The sequence below is a fragment of the Melopsittacus undulatus genome, chromosome 1 (assembly GCF_012275295.1).
Source record: "Melopsittacus undulatus isolate bMelUnd1 chromosome 1, bMelUnd1.mat.Z, whole genome shotgun sequence".
Lineage (NCBI taxonomy): Eukaryota > Metazoa > Chordata > Aves > Psittaciformes > Psittaculidae > Melopsittacus > Melopsittacus undulatus.
The window spans coordinates 145,275,753-145,288,954 of record NC_047527.1 but is presented as its reverse complement, the minus strand read 5'-3'; the positions used below and the strand labels follow the sequence as shown (position 1 = coordinate 145,288,954).

The 13,202-nt window shown below is 47.0% G+C and overlaps 1 protein-coding gene and 1 long non-coding RNA gene across 2 annotated transcripts in view; one reads left to right on the top strand and one right to left on the bottom strand.

Annotated features, from left to right (window-relative positions):
- Positions 1 to 8,291: 8,291 nt before the first annotated feature.
- Positions 8,292 to 11,987, bottom strand: LOC117436059 (uncharacterized). The gene is made up of 3 exons (XR_004549559.1): positions 11,794 to 11,987; positions 10,146 to 10,234; positions 8,292 to 8,616 (listed from the first exon to the last, which is right to left on the bottom strand). It is a non-coding gene; the product is annotated as an uncharacterized lncRNA (long non-coding RNA).
- GLI3 (GLI family zinc finger 3) overlaps positions 11,706 to 13,202 on the top strand; it is a 204,528-nt gene continuing 203,031 nt past the window's right edge. The window contains exon 1 of the mRNA XM_034061895.1: positions 11,706 to 11,785. The gene's annotated coding sequence lies outside the window, so the exon portion shown is untranslated. The remainder of the gene's footprint in view (positions 11,786 to 13,202) is intronic.

Sequence of the window (13,202 nt, the reverse complement as noted above, 5' to 3'; positions counted from 1 at the left end):
GGTAGCAGACCAAATACAGGACCAGTTCTTGAAGTTTTTATTTGCTGTTCTTGCTGAAGGCAGCTTTCTCACTGACCTCTCCCAGACTCAGGCAGTTAAAAAACCAAGAGACAACTGGGTAAGGACTGCAGAATATGGCTTCCTGGCCTTAGCCCAGGCAGAAGGAGCAGAGCATCCCTGTCAATCTCAGTTTGATACCTGGGCTTATAAAGAAGCTTATTGGAATAGTATGCATAAATGTATAATGCATCTGTGACTCTGAAGCCAACACATTTTCTCCCTGCTCCATAGAAGTTGCCTGGGTTAGACCATAAAGATGTGCTGCTCTTTATGTGGTATATAAAGCATATCAATACCAAAAGAATTTATGTATGATCCAAGAATTTTTTAAGAACATATGTGTTCTCTGGCCATTGCTTCTGTTCTCTTATGAATAGACACAAAGAGTGATACAATTCTACCTAAGATCTTACACCAAAGGTAGATTGCTAGCTGTCTGTCACTATAGGCTGGGCTCTAGAGAATGGTTTCATATAGTCAGTGGTATTAGACTGTTCATATACTAGGGCTTCGCTCATCCTCTTACACAACACAACATGGCAGGACAAATTAATACCACTTTGGCTTGCTAAATGGGACTGGGGGGGCATAACTATGAATTAAGCTTCTCACTTCAGAACAATTTTCCTCCATATTGCTCATGAGTTGTACCTTTTCCAAGCTGAGTAAACCCTATTCAGTGTATTACTGCACATAGACTTTGTCTACCTTGACAGCTGGAGGTTTTCTGTTTGTGTTCAATTGTTTGTGCTTCTCTTCCCTGTATGGACATGGCAGGTAGGAGCTCGCAGCTTTGTGGCTGGAACACAAGACAGCAGAGATTGTTTCTCAGTGCCGCCTTACCCCAGTTTCCTATACAAACAAGGTTCACTGATAGGCTCCATTATGTCTGAGGAATGATGTTACTATTGTGGTTATCACCTTGAAGCATTAGGCGTGTTTTTTAGCTACAGTAAGCTGAGGAATCTCATCTTCTTTGGGATTCTTTGGGAAGCCAGTATTGAGGACAGAGGACAGGCTTGACTTGTTTGCAGTAGTTGAGGAGGCTCCATGCACAGGGTTCTTTTTCTGGTGTTATAATGGTAGTATTGTATGGGGCACTTCTATAAGGCAGAGGTGAAGAAGGCAAAGGCAGGAGTTAGAGGAGAGGTCACTGGCTGCCAGGAAGGAACCACTGATAGAAGAAAGCACTGCTCAGGGAGCTGGGAGGTCAGAGCCCAGGTGGGGTTTGTCTCACCAGGCAGTGCTGGGGCAGCCGGATGCCTGAGCCTAACCTCCTCCTGTGACTTCCTTGTAAGCAGCAAGATTAATCGGCCCTGGATATCCAGAGACTGATTCATCTACCATATCTGAGTTACCTGGGTTAGGAGGGGTGAATCATAACACAAGGCCTGTCAAAGATCTCCAGATGAGAAGTTCGAACTAGAGGATGAGCTTTTAGCCATTAAACTGGAGTTGACATGATGTCTGCTAGCAAGCGTGAGTAAGGAGTAAGCTCTTGTGAGCAGTGGAATGCACAGACCAAATGCTTTTGTATGTGTTTAGGCGAAGGAGACAGTACTGTGGCTGCAGGTTCCCCATAAAACTGTCATCTGCTCACCAGCATCATTTCTGTTTTGTTACTTTCCTGTTTTCCATCCATTAGCTGATCTTATCTAAGTCTGAGCCATGGTATGAGTAGTCATGAAGTTGTATATGGTGAAGGATGAGTGGAGCTCTCTGTCATCTTTGTTCATATTTCTGTCTTCTGCTTAGGAATTTCCTTTGTTTTATCTATTTAGGAAAATTAGAAGTACCTTCCCTTGATTCCCATCAGCCTTGTTATATTCCTTTGCACAGTGTCCTCAGAGTTCCAGTTCTTAGCTCAGGTATGCTGCTATATCACATGGAGTTTTGTGGGTACTTATTTGTCTCTCCTCAAACTTTACATGCCAGAATCATGTGAGCATCAGTGATCATTCTACTTCAACTGTGTCTTCCCTGCCTTCAGAGTTGCAACCCAAAACTTGCAAGTCTATTGCAGCTTCAACTTTCATAGCATCCTTTTCAGTAACTGAATAACCAGAAGGAACTGAGGAGATTTCAGGAGTATTTCAGTTGGATTTTAATCTTGTCTTTTAAGCACATCTCATGACCTGTGAGAGCCAAATTCACTGGTACCATGTGCATCATTCACACAGTATATTCAGAAAGCTATATAAAAATGAAAGCCCTCTATATCCTGTGCTCTTATTAAGTAATGTTCTGAAAGGGAGGAAAAATCTGATTTCTAACTCTAATATAATAGTTCATCAAGCTAAGCAAAACCCCCACAGTCAAACAAACAAGGGCAGAATAAAACTGAGAAGGTAAAATAATAAGGAAAAGAGAAAGGGCTCATCCATCTGCACCATGACTATGCTTTTGGAAAGGGAAAAGTTGAAAGCTTGCAGTGCATGTAGCATAGATGCACATTTATGGTAGCTGGCATTCTTCCTTTGGATTGGGCTTCACCCTCTGCATGGAAAATGAATACCTAGAATGAATCTTTAGTGGCTTGGGTATTTTCTAGTTTGTTTGTCCTATTTTTAATGGCTTATTTTTTCACTCTCACATATTCTGCAAGCTTGCTTTTTCTCTGTAGCTACATGTGGTGATTACTTGACCTGATGACGATAACCATAAACCCATGGTTGGTTTCCTTTGTAAAACCTTCTAATGCCTTTGATGGAGCATTGCGCTCACTGCGCTGGGTAAATGTGAAATGTACAGATTGAGAAGTGATATTTCCTGCTGAAAAACTCTAGTGAGGTTTTTCTTTCCCAAAGCTTGTGTTTGGTTTTGTCAAAACGCAGCACTATCTATTATAGCACCTCTCACATTGTTTTCCTTGTCTAGTGTTTTCGTGGTTGGCCAATTGCTGAGCTGTTTCAGTACCAATAACAAGTTAGCACCAGCCTGCAGTGTTTATTCAAGTAAAATTTCACAGGCTTTCTGTTTGCTTGAGCACTGCAGGACTGAAACCTTTTAGGTTCAAGCAAAATAACGCACAGCTCTTCCAATCTGTTACATGTTTTTGTAGGTAGTCCTGCCAAACTGTTGACAAATTTGAGGCATGTTGTCCAAGTGTCAGAATTCCACAAGGAAAACGCTCCTCTTTTCCTTCTTTTCCAAGTAGCTTCATTAGAATGAAATCCTGCAAACACATAAAAAATACCATTTACTCTCAGTGTGTGGGTGACTCCAGTAAACTCAATAGAATTTCCTGTTGAAATGACATCCCGCATGCCCACCAAAGCCTATGGCAAAAATTCCACTGACTTTACTGCAGCCTGGAAGCCTTGAAACTGATCTGGGAGGCAACATTCGTATTTGATATGAATGGTAAAAGGGTGACATCTCTTTTCACGTAAGACTTGCAAGTCCCCAGCTTGCTGAAGGACATTGAAAAGAGCCAGTTCAGTTACTGATAGCTACCACCTGGCATTGTCTTCTACTTCAGACTGCTAGTGGTGGGGATTAGAGCCAGGCTGGGGCTGGGGATGACTGGTTTGGTCCATGGGGCTCCTCTCTAAACTTCTTCTCTGTAGAACTAAGTAGGTGTCATTTTCAGAACTATCTGCTTAGTCTTTCAGTGCAGAACCTCAAATGTGAATGGAGGAAGCTCAGCTTTACAGTGTTTTATCTTTCTCAGTTTTGTGACTGAGAAACGTCAAAAGCAGTCCTAAAGAACTCAATGCAAGGATATTTACAGAAAAAGGGGGGCATACTGTGGGATCAGTTGTAATCATGGAACCCATCTTTGCTTGTCTTGTCTTGCTAAAGGTCTGCATTTACAGAAGAGCTAAAGGGAGAACTCCAATAGTCTGAAATAAGCAACACCCAAGGAAAAATAACCATAGGGAAAACAAGAATCTGTAACAGCATTTTTGTGTGTGTAGGTCCACATGGGGCTGTTGTCCTCTGTCATTCATGGGAGCTGTGCATGCTGCTGGGTCACACACCAGCAATAACTTGTATCTGTCATGAGTCCTGTGCACCCTTCTGTTAAATTAACCAGACAGTTTGTGCTGGTTTTATGCTGGGGCTGCAGGGGAACAGAAAATGCCTCATCTGGTATAAATCCTGACTGCTCAAGCTCGTTAGTATTTTCCGATGTCCCGACTTCCTACCATCAGACTTGCTTTATATTGGTGTGGCATTTTTGATCCAGTGCTAGAAGTTATAAAGTGAGATTTAATGTCTTTCTGAACCACAGCCTGAAGTGGGGCATAATGCCAGGGGTAAGGGTGGGAGCAAAGTCACTGACAGTCTCTTCAAAGTATCACCTGGTGCAGTATAGGTATTTTACTTGATCCATTTAGTGTGTGCTCAGCTCAGTGTCCCATTCAAAATGAGACTAAGCTGGCAACTGGTACAGGCAGATAGATGTGAGACTGAAAGATTGAGAGAGGTAGATAGAGATAGATATATCACATGAGGTCTCGGGGGATGAGAAATTCATGCTTTAGATTCACTAATCTCAGATTTCTCCTGTCTAGATATCATCAAATCTGTTACACTGTAGCTTTCTGTAAGGACAAATACCCACCAAGGACAGATGAAGGCCAGTACACTGGCTGGGTTCCTGCCTACATTGGAGTTTGCACCCAGGTGGCCCAGAGGATAAGCTAGCAATTGTCGGGGACTCCTTAATGCCCATGGGATGCTGCCTAATTTACAAATGTTAGTGTCATTGTGATGGGATACTGGGAATAATGTCTTCCCCAAAGGGTGCTCAGGCACTGGAACAGGCTGCCCAGGGCAGTGCTGGAGTCATCATCCTTGCAAGCATTCCAAATCCCTGTAGATGAGATCCTCAGTGCCATGGGTTAGTGGTGGCCTTGGCAGTGCTGGGGAATGGTTGGACTTGATGAGCTTAAAGGTCTTTTCCAACCTCATTGATTCTATGATTCTGTGTGCATTGGAACTCTGACAGTGGGCATCAACCAGCTATTGAAATAATTATTTAGGAGGCTGAAGAAAAGTCTGAAGCCTACAATCCTTGCATGGTATGTGGGAACGCTTGAACTGTAAAATATTGGGTAGTAGATTCGAGGCTTAGGGAAAACCCTGGTCATTTTTCAGGGAGTTTCTGCATGCCACGTTTCACCTCAGAACGAGTGTGTCCAATTCACTGCATCAACAGCTGGAGAGAGAAAAAAGACATTTTGATGGATCCTTTACATATGTTGTATTTCCCACCCATGACTGACACAAGTATACTAGGCAATGTGAAAGGAGGACTGGATATGCTAGGAAAAACTGACCCTTTTTTCTGATAAAGATTATTTAATTCAAGGAACTGGTTTAAATTCTGCCACAACAGCCTATATAAACTCCATCTTCTGGAGTAGGGCCTGTGACTACACCCTGCAAAATACTGCTAAACCCTTTACATGGAGTTTGATGTCTCAGTCAGGAGAAAAGCCGGGACAATTCCCTAGAGAGAGGTTGAAAGTATCCCAGATCATTTAAAGGGGATGTTAACGATGATCTATCTAATTATAACAACCTAAATATCAGCACTGCTAGCAATTTAATTTCTTATTATAGCATGGCAGAAAGGAGATAAACAGATTATTTATGCTTGTTCTGTGTGGAATGTGATGATTTTCGTGTCTTTATTTAATGTAGCCTGTTAGAGAGACCGGGCTTTCCCCTGTGTGCTCCCAGAATGACAACATGATGGGGTGCTTTTAAATAGCAAACAGAGGAAACTCACTCCTCTTGCTTGTTTGGTATGTTTATGGTCACATACCAAAATATCTCACGCAAAACAGCAGCAGTTTAAATTTCTTGGGAGAAGAAAACATTCTTATGAAAATTATGTTCCTAATAATGAAGTGTTTTAATGCAACCACACGCCTGAGTCAAAAAGGGTAAAAGTATCTTGAACTAAAGTTTATATTTAAAAGTGGAGAGCTCAGATTTTAGCTAGCCCCCAAATACAGAAGTTTCTGCGGAAACTAATACTCTTTTTGTCCGTGTGTAAACCCCAGCTCGTTGCCTTAGCTTTCCTTCAGCAATCAGAGCAGAGCTTAAACAAACAAATAAATAGATTAATAGAGAAACAGATAAATAAATCCTTGCATATTTAAAATGTAAGGAGATAAAAAAACCTATTGCTGGGCCTTGACCTGTTAGATTTTATTGTACAGCATTCACAAAACCTAGTGATGAGTATGGTATAAATAGTTAGCTAGATTAGATCTGACATTCAGAGAAGAAGAATGGTTGATGAGAGGTGATCTGCTGGAGTACAACAATAATCCTGATCAATAGGAATCTGTCCTTCTTCCACTAAAATCTAGCATGATCCTCAATGTTACTAGAAGTAGAAAGACACAGATGGTCCTTGCTAAGGACCACCAGAAGGGATGGACACCAAAGTCTGTGAAGGGCTAAGTGAGCATCCTTAGAAAAAAGACTCCTGAGTGAGGGTTGTTATTTTGAAAAACCTGGATATTTGCATTTCCCCTCCAATGGCACTAACAGCAATCCAAAATCCAAATCAGGAAAGAATCTGAAGCAAAACTAAAATTCTCTCTGGAGTTGGAAACTGAATTGTGTCAGCAAGAGACATTCTGAAAGGGAAACTGATAGTGAAATTCATAAAATGAGTTTAACTGTACAAGATAAATGAAATGCAAAGAATTATGAGTAAGTAAATAACAAACTTCCCTGGCTAATAATGCAGGTCTGTGATATTTATGTAAGTTAAAGTAAGCTCCACAACATGACAATGTTACATTATATTGCCATTAATCTAGAAGGGTAAAAAATTCCAAGCAGACTGCAAGAAAAATCGTGCTATTGAATGGTTTTTATTAGAGTTCAGTAATCTGTCTCCCACTCTTCCTCCAGGAATACAGCAGCTACAGCACTGCCTCACAGAAAGTAAGAGGAATTTGGCTTCCACTACAAACCTAAATTAGAGTAATGTGCAGTGGAGCAACCTGGCCATGTTCCACCTGGAAGGTGTCCTGCCCATGGCAGAGGGTTTGAAACTGGATGAGCTTTGAGGTCCCTTCCAACCCAAACCATCCTATGGTTCGATGATGATTCTATGATTCCAGGCAATTAGTTCTTTCCCTACTTGAGCCCCATCGTATCTGCCTTCCCTACATCAATTCCCTGTTAGTACTGCAGGTAATGTTTTCCCCTGACCTTGATATCCCTCCCAGATGTGGTCACCTCCACGTGCTAGTTCTACATCCCACTTTTCTGTACCTCCAGCTGCTCCTTCTGCAGACTTTGAGGATTTTGACATGGTACCACCTCATCCCTCTCTTTTTCTTCCACCAGCTATCTCTTAATACCTCTCTGTTGTACTCGGCAGCCATGCAACAAGGGGAATGCATGAGTGGGAGCAAGACGCACTGGCCAAGTTCTCTTGTAAAAGATCTTAATGACCAGAAATTGGTGCTGTTGCTCCATATTCTAGTGCTCCACCTGAGGTTGCCCTGGGAAAGCACAGCAGATGTGTCCATTTCATGGAATTTGTTCCAGTGAGGTATTTGCCTGTTGGCTAAAATGTGGCTATTGTGATAGCTTTGTCTACTCTTGGATGACACCTGGACAGCCAGCAATAGTTAAGGTCCTTGATTCCATAAAGAGGAGTATTCACTGGGATTGGAGAGAAAGTGCGGGGTGGTGCAACTGGGATTGGTGAGAAGACAGGCTCTTGGTGTGACTTCATATCAGGTCTTTTGCATTGCAGCTGATGTCAGCAAGGCGCCTGCTCCTTCTGATTGTGCTTTCCTGGAACAAGGGGTGCAGCAAAAAAAGCAATATCCTGGGAAAAAGCAAAAAAAGGGAAAGCACAACCTGGGGGACTGTAATTTTCAAGGCATAGGCTGAAAAGAAGTGGGAGCACAAGGTAGGCTGAAGAAATGCAGAATGATTGTGTGCGATATAACTTACGGCAGAAATGTCCTGTGGTTGTGGTATCTTCTGTCAGGGTTTTGGCACTGGCCAACGGGTCTTTTGCAAGAGCCAATTCCTATTTGCAGGGAAATGTCATTGGCAAGTCTCAGGGGTCAGTTTCTCTTGGAGAGAAATCCAGATGTGTGGAAAAATCATTACTTTTTATTAATATATAGTTTTTGTCTTGCTATTGCGTCTTTAGATACGATTCCTTGGAAGCAGATATGAAAGACGTTAAGGCACCTCCCAAAACAAGCTGCCCATTTTCACTGTATTTAGCTGAAGGGTCCTGGATGCTCTGAGCTTCTGTTACGTGCTTCATTGTCAAGGTGCTGAAACATTTACAATATGTTTCAAATGGCAAATGTTACCCACTCTCCGTTGGTTTTTACTTTCTGCTCTGCCTGACCATTCAGAGAGGCACAGGCAGAAACCTTGGTTGTTGTTTCTGTATTTCCCCTCTCTCTAGGCTTTCACTGCTCAGGAATGCATCAGGAGTCCTTTTTTGTTTCTCATAAGTAGAGCTCAAAGCATTCTGTCTGCTCTTCAGTTTTAAAATCTCTTGTCTGTCTTAATTTTGATGCGAGTTGAGTGTAGTGGCTTCCTTATCTTAAATCAGAAATGTGTGCCTTGAACAGAGCTGGTGTGAATGAGAATTAGAAAGAAAGATGAAATACAGTTTTATGATGTGGCAAGATGTCCAGACTCAGGAAACAGGGATTTCTGATTTGAAATCAGCTTAAAATCCTGATCCTATTTGAACATCTTCTCTACATAGTGTTAGAAGTAGTATCTTAAGATCAGCAACAGTGAATTAGAAATGGTTAGGCAAACAGGGTTTTCCACATTAATTAGTTTCTTTCAGAAAGTGATGTTTTGTGTGTTGGATCATTTCCCCTGTTACTTTTAAGGGCTTTATACAAAGGGGGCAAAGAAAAGTTAAGTTTAAGAAAAAAAGAAACATTGCAAAAATACGAAGGGATTGGCAAAAGGCAGAAAAGGAGAGAGGGGAATTGTGGGCTGAAGGAGTCAATATCGCTCTTAAATGCATCTCTGAAGGGACCTCTGAAGGAATCATATCGCTCTTAGATGGCACCTCTGAATGAATGTTTAGTTTGCCTAAACATTCTGTACACCATCACCCCCTTCCCCCCAGTACATATACATATCTAAACCAAATTGTGTGTGGTACTGTACCTCTATTATCATCATATTATGAAGCAGCTAACATTGTCCTAAGAAAACAGGACTAGAAAAGGAAGTCATATAACACAAAAAAGAGTATCAGCCCTTGATATCTTTATTCAAAGCCTGCTGTTGCACATGCCTCCTCCCTGTGTAGTACTGGCATGATTGGTTGGGCAGGCGCAGATCTGCCCATCCGTACTGAGTGAAATTACTGGTTATGGAGTCACGGCACCAGTCACAGGCAGCTATCCCTTCCACTGCATCCCAGTACTCACCATTAACTTCCCACAGGGCACAGGAGCTGGGTGTTGGGGATCTACTGGCCAGGGTGTGTGGGGCAGGTTGGATGATGTGTGCCTGTCACTCACCTTGGAAGCATCTCTGCACTGTGTCTGTGCTGACAGTCGAGGTGTACTGACCTGGTGCTGTAAAATGTGCTTTGCAGAGAGCATGCCTGGGACGTCCATATATTCTAGGCACCTCTTCAAAGCTACCTCTTTGCAGTCCAGGATTCTCAGGTGAAAAACGACCAGTGAGTCTGAGGCAATCTGTATTGAAGTGGCCTTTGGGTCAGGTAAGATTGCCTTCTATTTGTGCCTAAAAACCCTCACGCACCGAGTCACCCCAAACCACAAACACCTGCGGTTTTCTTGTGTAATAAAATGGACATTTTCAATGTCACGACTAAGGGAAGCGTTATGAAACGCACAGCATCAAAGGCCAGCCTTTCATTTCCATCAGCAGACATGCCTTTCTTCAAGAACTACTGTTTCCTGTAGGACTTCTCAAACGCTCGGAGTAGCCTGAGCTTAGGTACCTTGCTAAATCATCTACATGGGTAACAAATCTTTGCTTGGCTCTGCGGTGAGCCAACAAAGGTGGATGTGAAGTATTTGACATTGTGATGGCAACAACTTAAATAATACCCTTTTCCCAAGAGCCAGCCCTACCTTTTTGACCTGATGGAAAACGTTTGTGGTAACATTCATTTATGGTTTCTCAGACTTCTTTCTTATTACCAGGGGAGCAATCTGTGGGACTAGAAAAAAGGCAAGGTGTCTTGTCAGGATGTATCACTTCCCGAAGGATGGACATATCGGAACAAGTAAGTTTTGGCATCCCGGTTCCTGCTGTTTCCGAGCCGTACGGGTGTGCACGGCTGCGGGAGCCCCGCTCACAAGGGAGGATGGGGATGAGGAGCAGTGATGGAGCCCTGCTGTGCAGGCTGGAGGCCGGAGGGGTGCTGGGACGGGAGGAGCCGGCGGAGGCACCGCCGCCAGCCTACCCTTCGCCCCGGTGCTTGCCTTTTTTTTCCCCGAAAGCGCCGTTTTCCAGTGTCACATGGCTTAGGTGAAACTTTCCTTGAAGTCCGTCAGCGGAGTCAGCCACAGCAAACGCGAACCCAACAGCCGCAGCACGCACCGAACCCCCCCAGAGGGCACGTTTCCCCCCCCCATACCCCCTAAGTTTTAGGGGGGGGGGAAGCGGGGTCCAGCGCAGCGGTGCGCGGAAAAGCGGGGCTGAGCTGGAGGATGGAGAGGGAGAGGAGGAGGAGGAGAAGGAGCGGGAGGAAGCGCGACCCGAGCCGCTCCGGGGGGGCGGCCGTGGCCCCGCGCTGCTGCCGGCGGTGGGCGGGCCGGGCCGGGGGATGGCGGGGAGGAGGAGGAGGAGGAGGAGGAGGAGGAGGAAGGGGGAGCGGGCTGTCATGCCGAGAGCGCGCCTCGCAGCCCGCCAGGCCTTGGCCCGACCCGCACCCCGGGGCGCAGCCCGCCCTCCCCCCGGCAGCCGGGCCCGGGCAGCAGCAGCCGCGTCCCGACAGCGCGGAGGGAAGGGGGGGACGGAGAGCGGAGCTTAAAGGAAGGGGAGGGAGGGGGGAAAGTTTAGCGGAGGGTGTTTGACTCGGGAGTTATCCCTAAAGAGCCTTTCCCCTGCTCTGATCCAGAGGGCAGCGCTGGGAGGAGGAGGAGGAGGAGGAGGGGCGGCGACAAGGAGCCCTGCAACATCTGTAAAACTTGGAGGAGGCGGCGAGGAGTGTGCGGGAGCGAGGGGAGCAGAAGGGACAACTTTTCCGACACGTGAGTATCTCGGCGCGATGTGTTTATTCCCTCCTTCGGTGCCTGCGCCGAGCCAAAACAATGCCGGGCGGCGGCGGCGGGGCCGGGACGGGCCGGAGAGGTCCCCCCTTCCCTCCGATGCCAGGCGGGGGACTTGGGGATGTGCTTTTTTCTTTGCTCCCCGTCTTCTTCTTGTTGTTTCCCTCCTTCCCCCCCGCTCTTTTTGTTGAACCAAATCAGAAATGTCAGTCAAGTGCTGGTGAGTCAGACGGGATCAGATTACAAGATCACTGGAACTGATGTCGGATCCGCACACACTCGCACACACAAACCCCCCCAAACACGGAGGCAGAGGCGCGGGCAGGGAGAAAACAACCACCAACAGTCCCCCCCGGCCCTGTCTGCCGCCCCTGTCCCGTCCGTGCGTCCCGTACCCCCCTCCCGTGTCCCCTCCCCGGAGGGCCCCGCTAGCCTCGGTGTTGGGGGAGCGGCCGTCGCCCATGGGCAGCGCGGGGGCTCGGCGGCAGCGGCGGCAGGTACGTACCCACTTGGGCGAGAAGTTCTTTGTTCGCCGGGCTCTGCTCCGGCCACTTTGTCGTCGTTCTCCCGAGCTCTCCTTCCCCGCTCCCGGCCCCCTTCCCGCTTCCCTAACTTTGGAGGCGGGCGTGAGGGGAGCGAGGTGTCTAACCCCCAAAATGGCTGTCGGGGAGCGGCAACCCGCGCTCGGACCGGGGCCGGGCCGCGCTGCCCGCGCTCGTCCCGCGGCGGAGTTGCTTTATCCTCCACATCGTTCCCCCCCCCGTTCCCCGAGCAGCTCCTCCGGTCCCGGGCAGCCCGTGGGGCGGGAGGCCGGCCGCAAACTTTGCCGGGGGAGAGGCGGGCGGAGCGGGGCAGAAGGCGCTGTCACCTCAGGCGGGGCTGAGGGGCGGCCGTGTGCCCCCCATGCCGGAGGGGAAGGGCACGGCCTCGTCCCGGCCGGGCTGCGGTGCGGGCGCCTTTTTGTGTGCCGTGCCTCGCCGCTGGCAGCCGGGCAGAGCTGCGGAGCCCGGGCCGGGCTGAGGCGGGAGGAGCGGAGCGGGCCGGGGGGCGGCGGCCCGGGCCCGCGTTCACCGCGTAACTTTGAAGGGTTGTGGAGAGCGGCTCCTCAGTGATTGAGTTCTCCCGTTAAGTCCGGGTGTTGACACAAGCCCCCGCCGGTGCCCACTCCCAAAGCCTCGCACCACGTGAAGAGAAAAGGTAAAAGGGGTTCCCCCCCTCACCCCCCCACCGTCACCCTCCCCGAATTGTGTGTTTTAACCCTCTGGTGCTTAGTTCTGCTCGGGTCCTGTGGGCACGGTGGCCGTGGCCTTCTGCCAGTCCGTATGCAGATGTATTTATGTAAAACGTTTTCTCTCAGCTCCTTGCCAGCTGTTCCACATTTTCCAGCTGCCAGTTCAGTTTGGAATGATGGACTGTACGGATCTCAAAGAGCCTTTTAGTCCAAGGTACGGATAGCTGTCCGTTTGATACACAGGGTCACGTTTTAGAGGCTACTTCACTAAAGGAGCATTAGGTAGCAACCCCCAGCAAAAGCCCCATCGCCATCGCGCCTCTGCTACTTCCCGCTTCATTCCAAGGCTCAATAAACGTGATGGGTTGTTTTAAGCTCCAGCGTGCAGACTTCATTCCTTTTGTGCGGGCTACAGGAAAAACTTGGGAGCGAAATATTTCAGGGCCCTGGAGATAACGTGGCTGATTGAAGCAACAAGCGTTTTTAAGCAGGCACGGATGGCCCTCTTTCTGCTCCGGGTGTAAGGGTCTGGTCTGAAACCGTTTTAAGTCGGTGGGATAGTGAGAAATCACGAAGTTTCTCTGTGTTGCAATACTGTTTTTTGATGTGGTTGGTGTTAAGCGAGATTAGGGATTGAAGTCTGCAAGAACTGGCCTTAAGTAGTTTGAGTATTTGTGCAATTG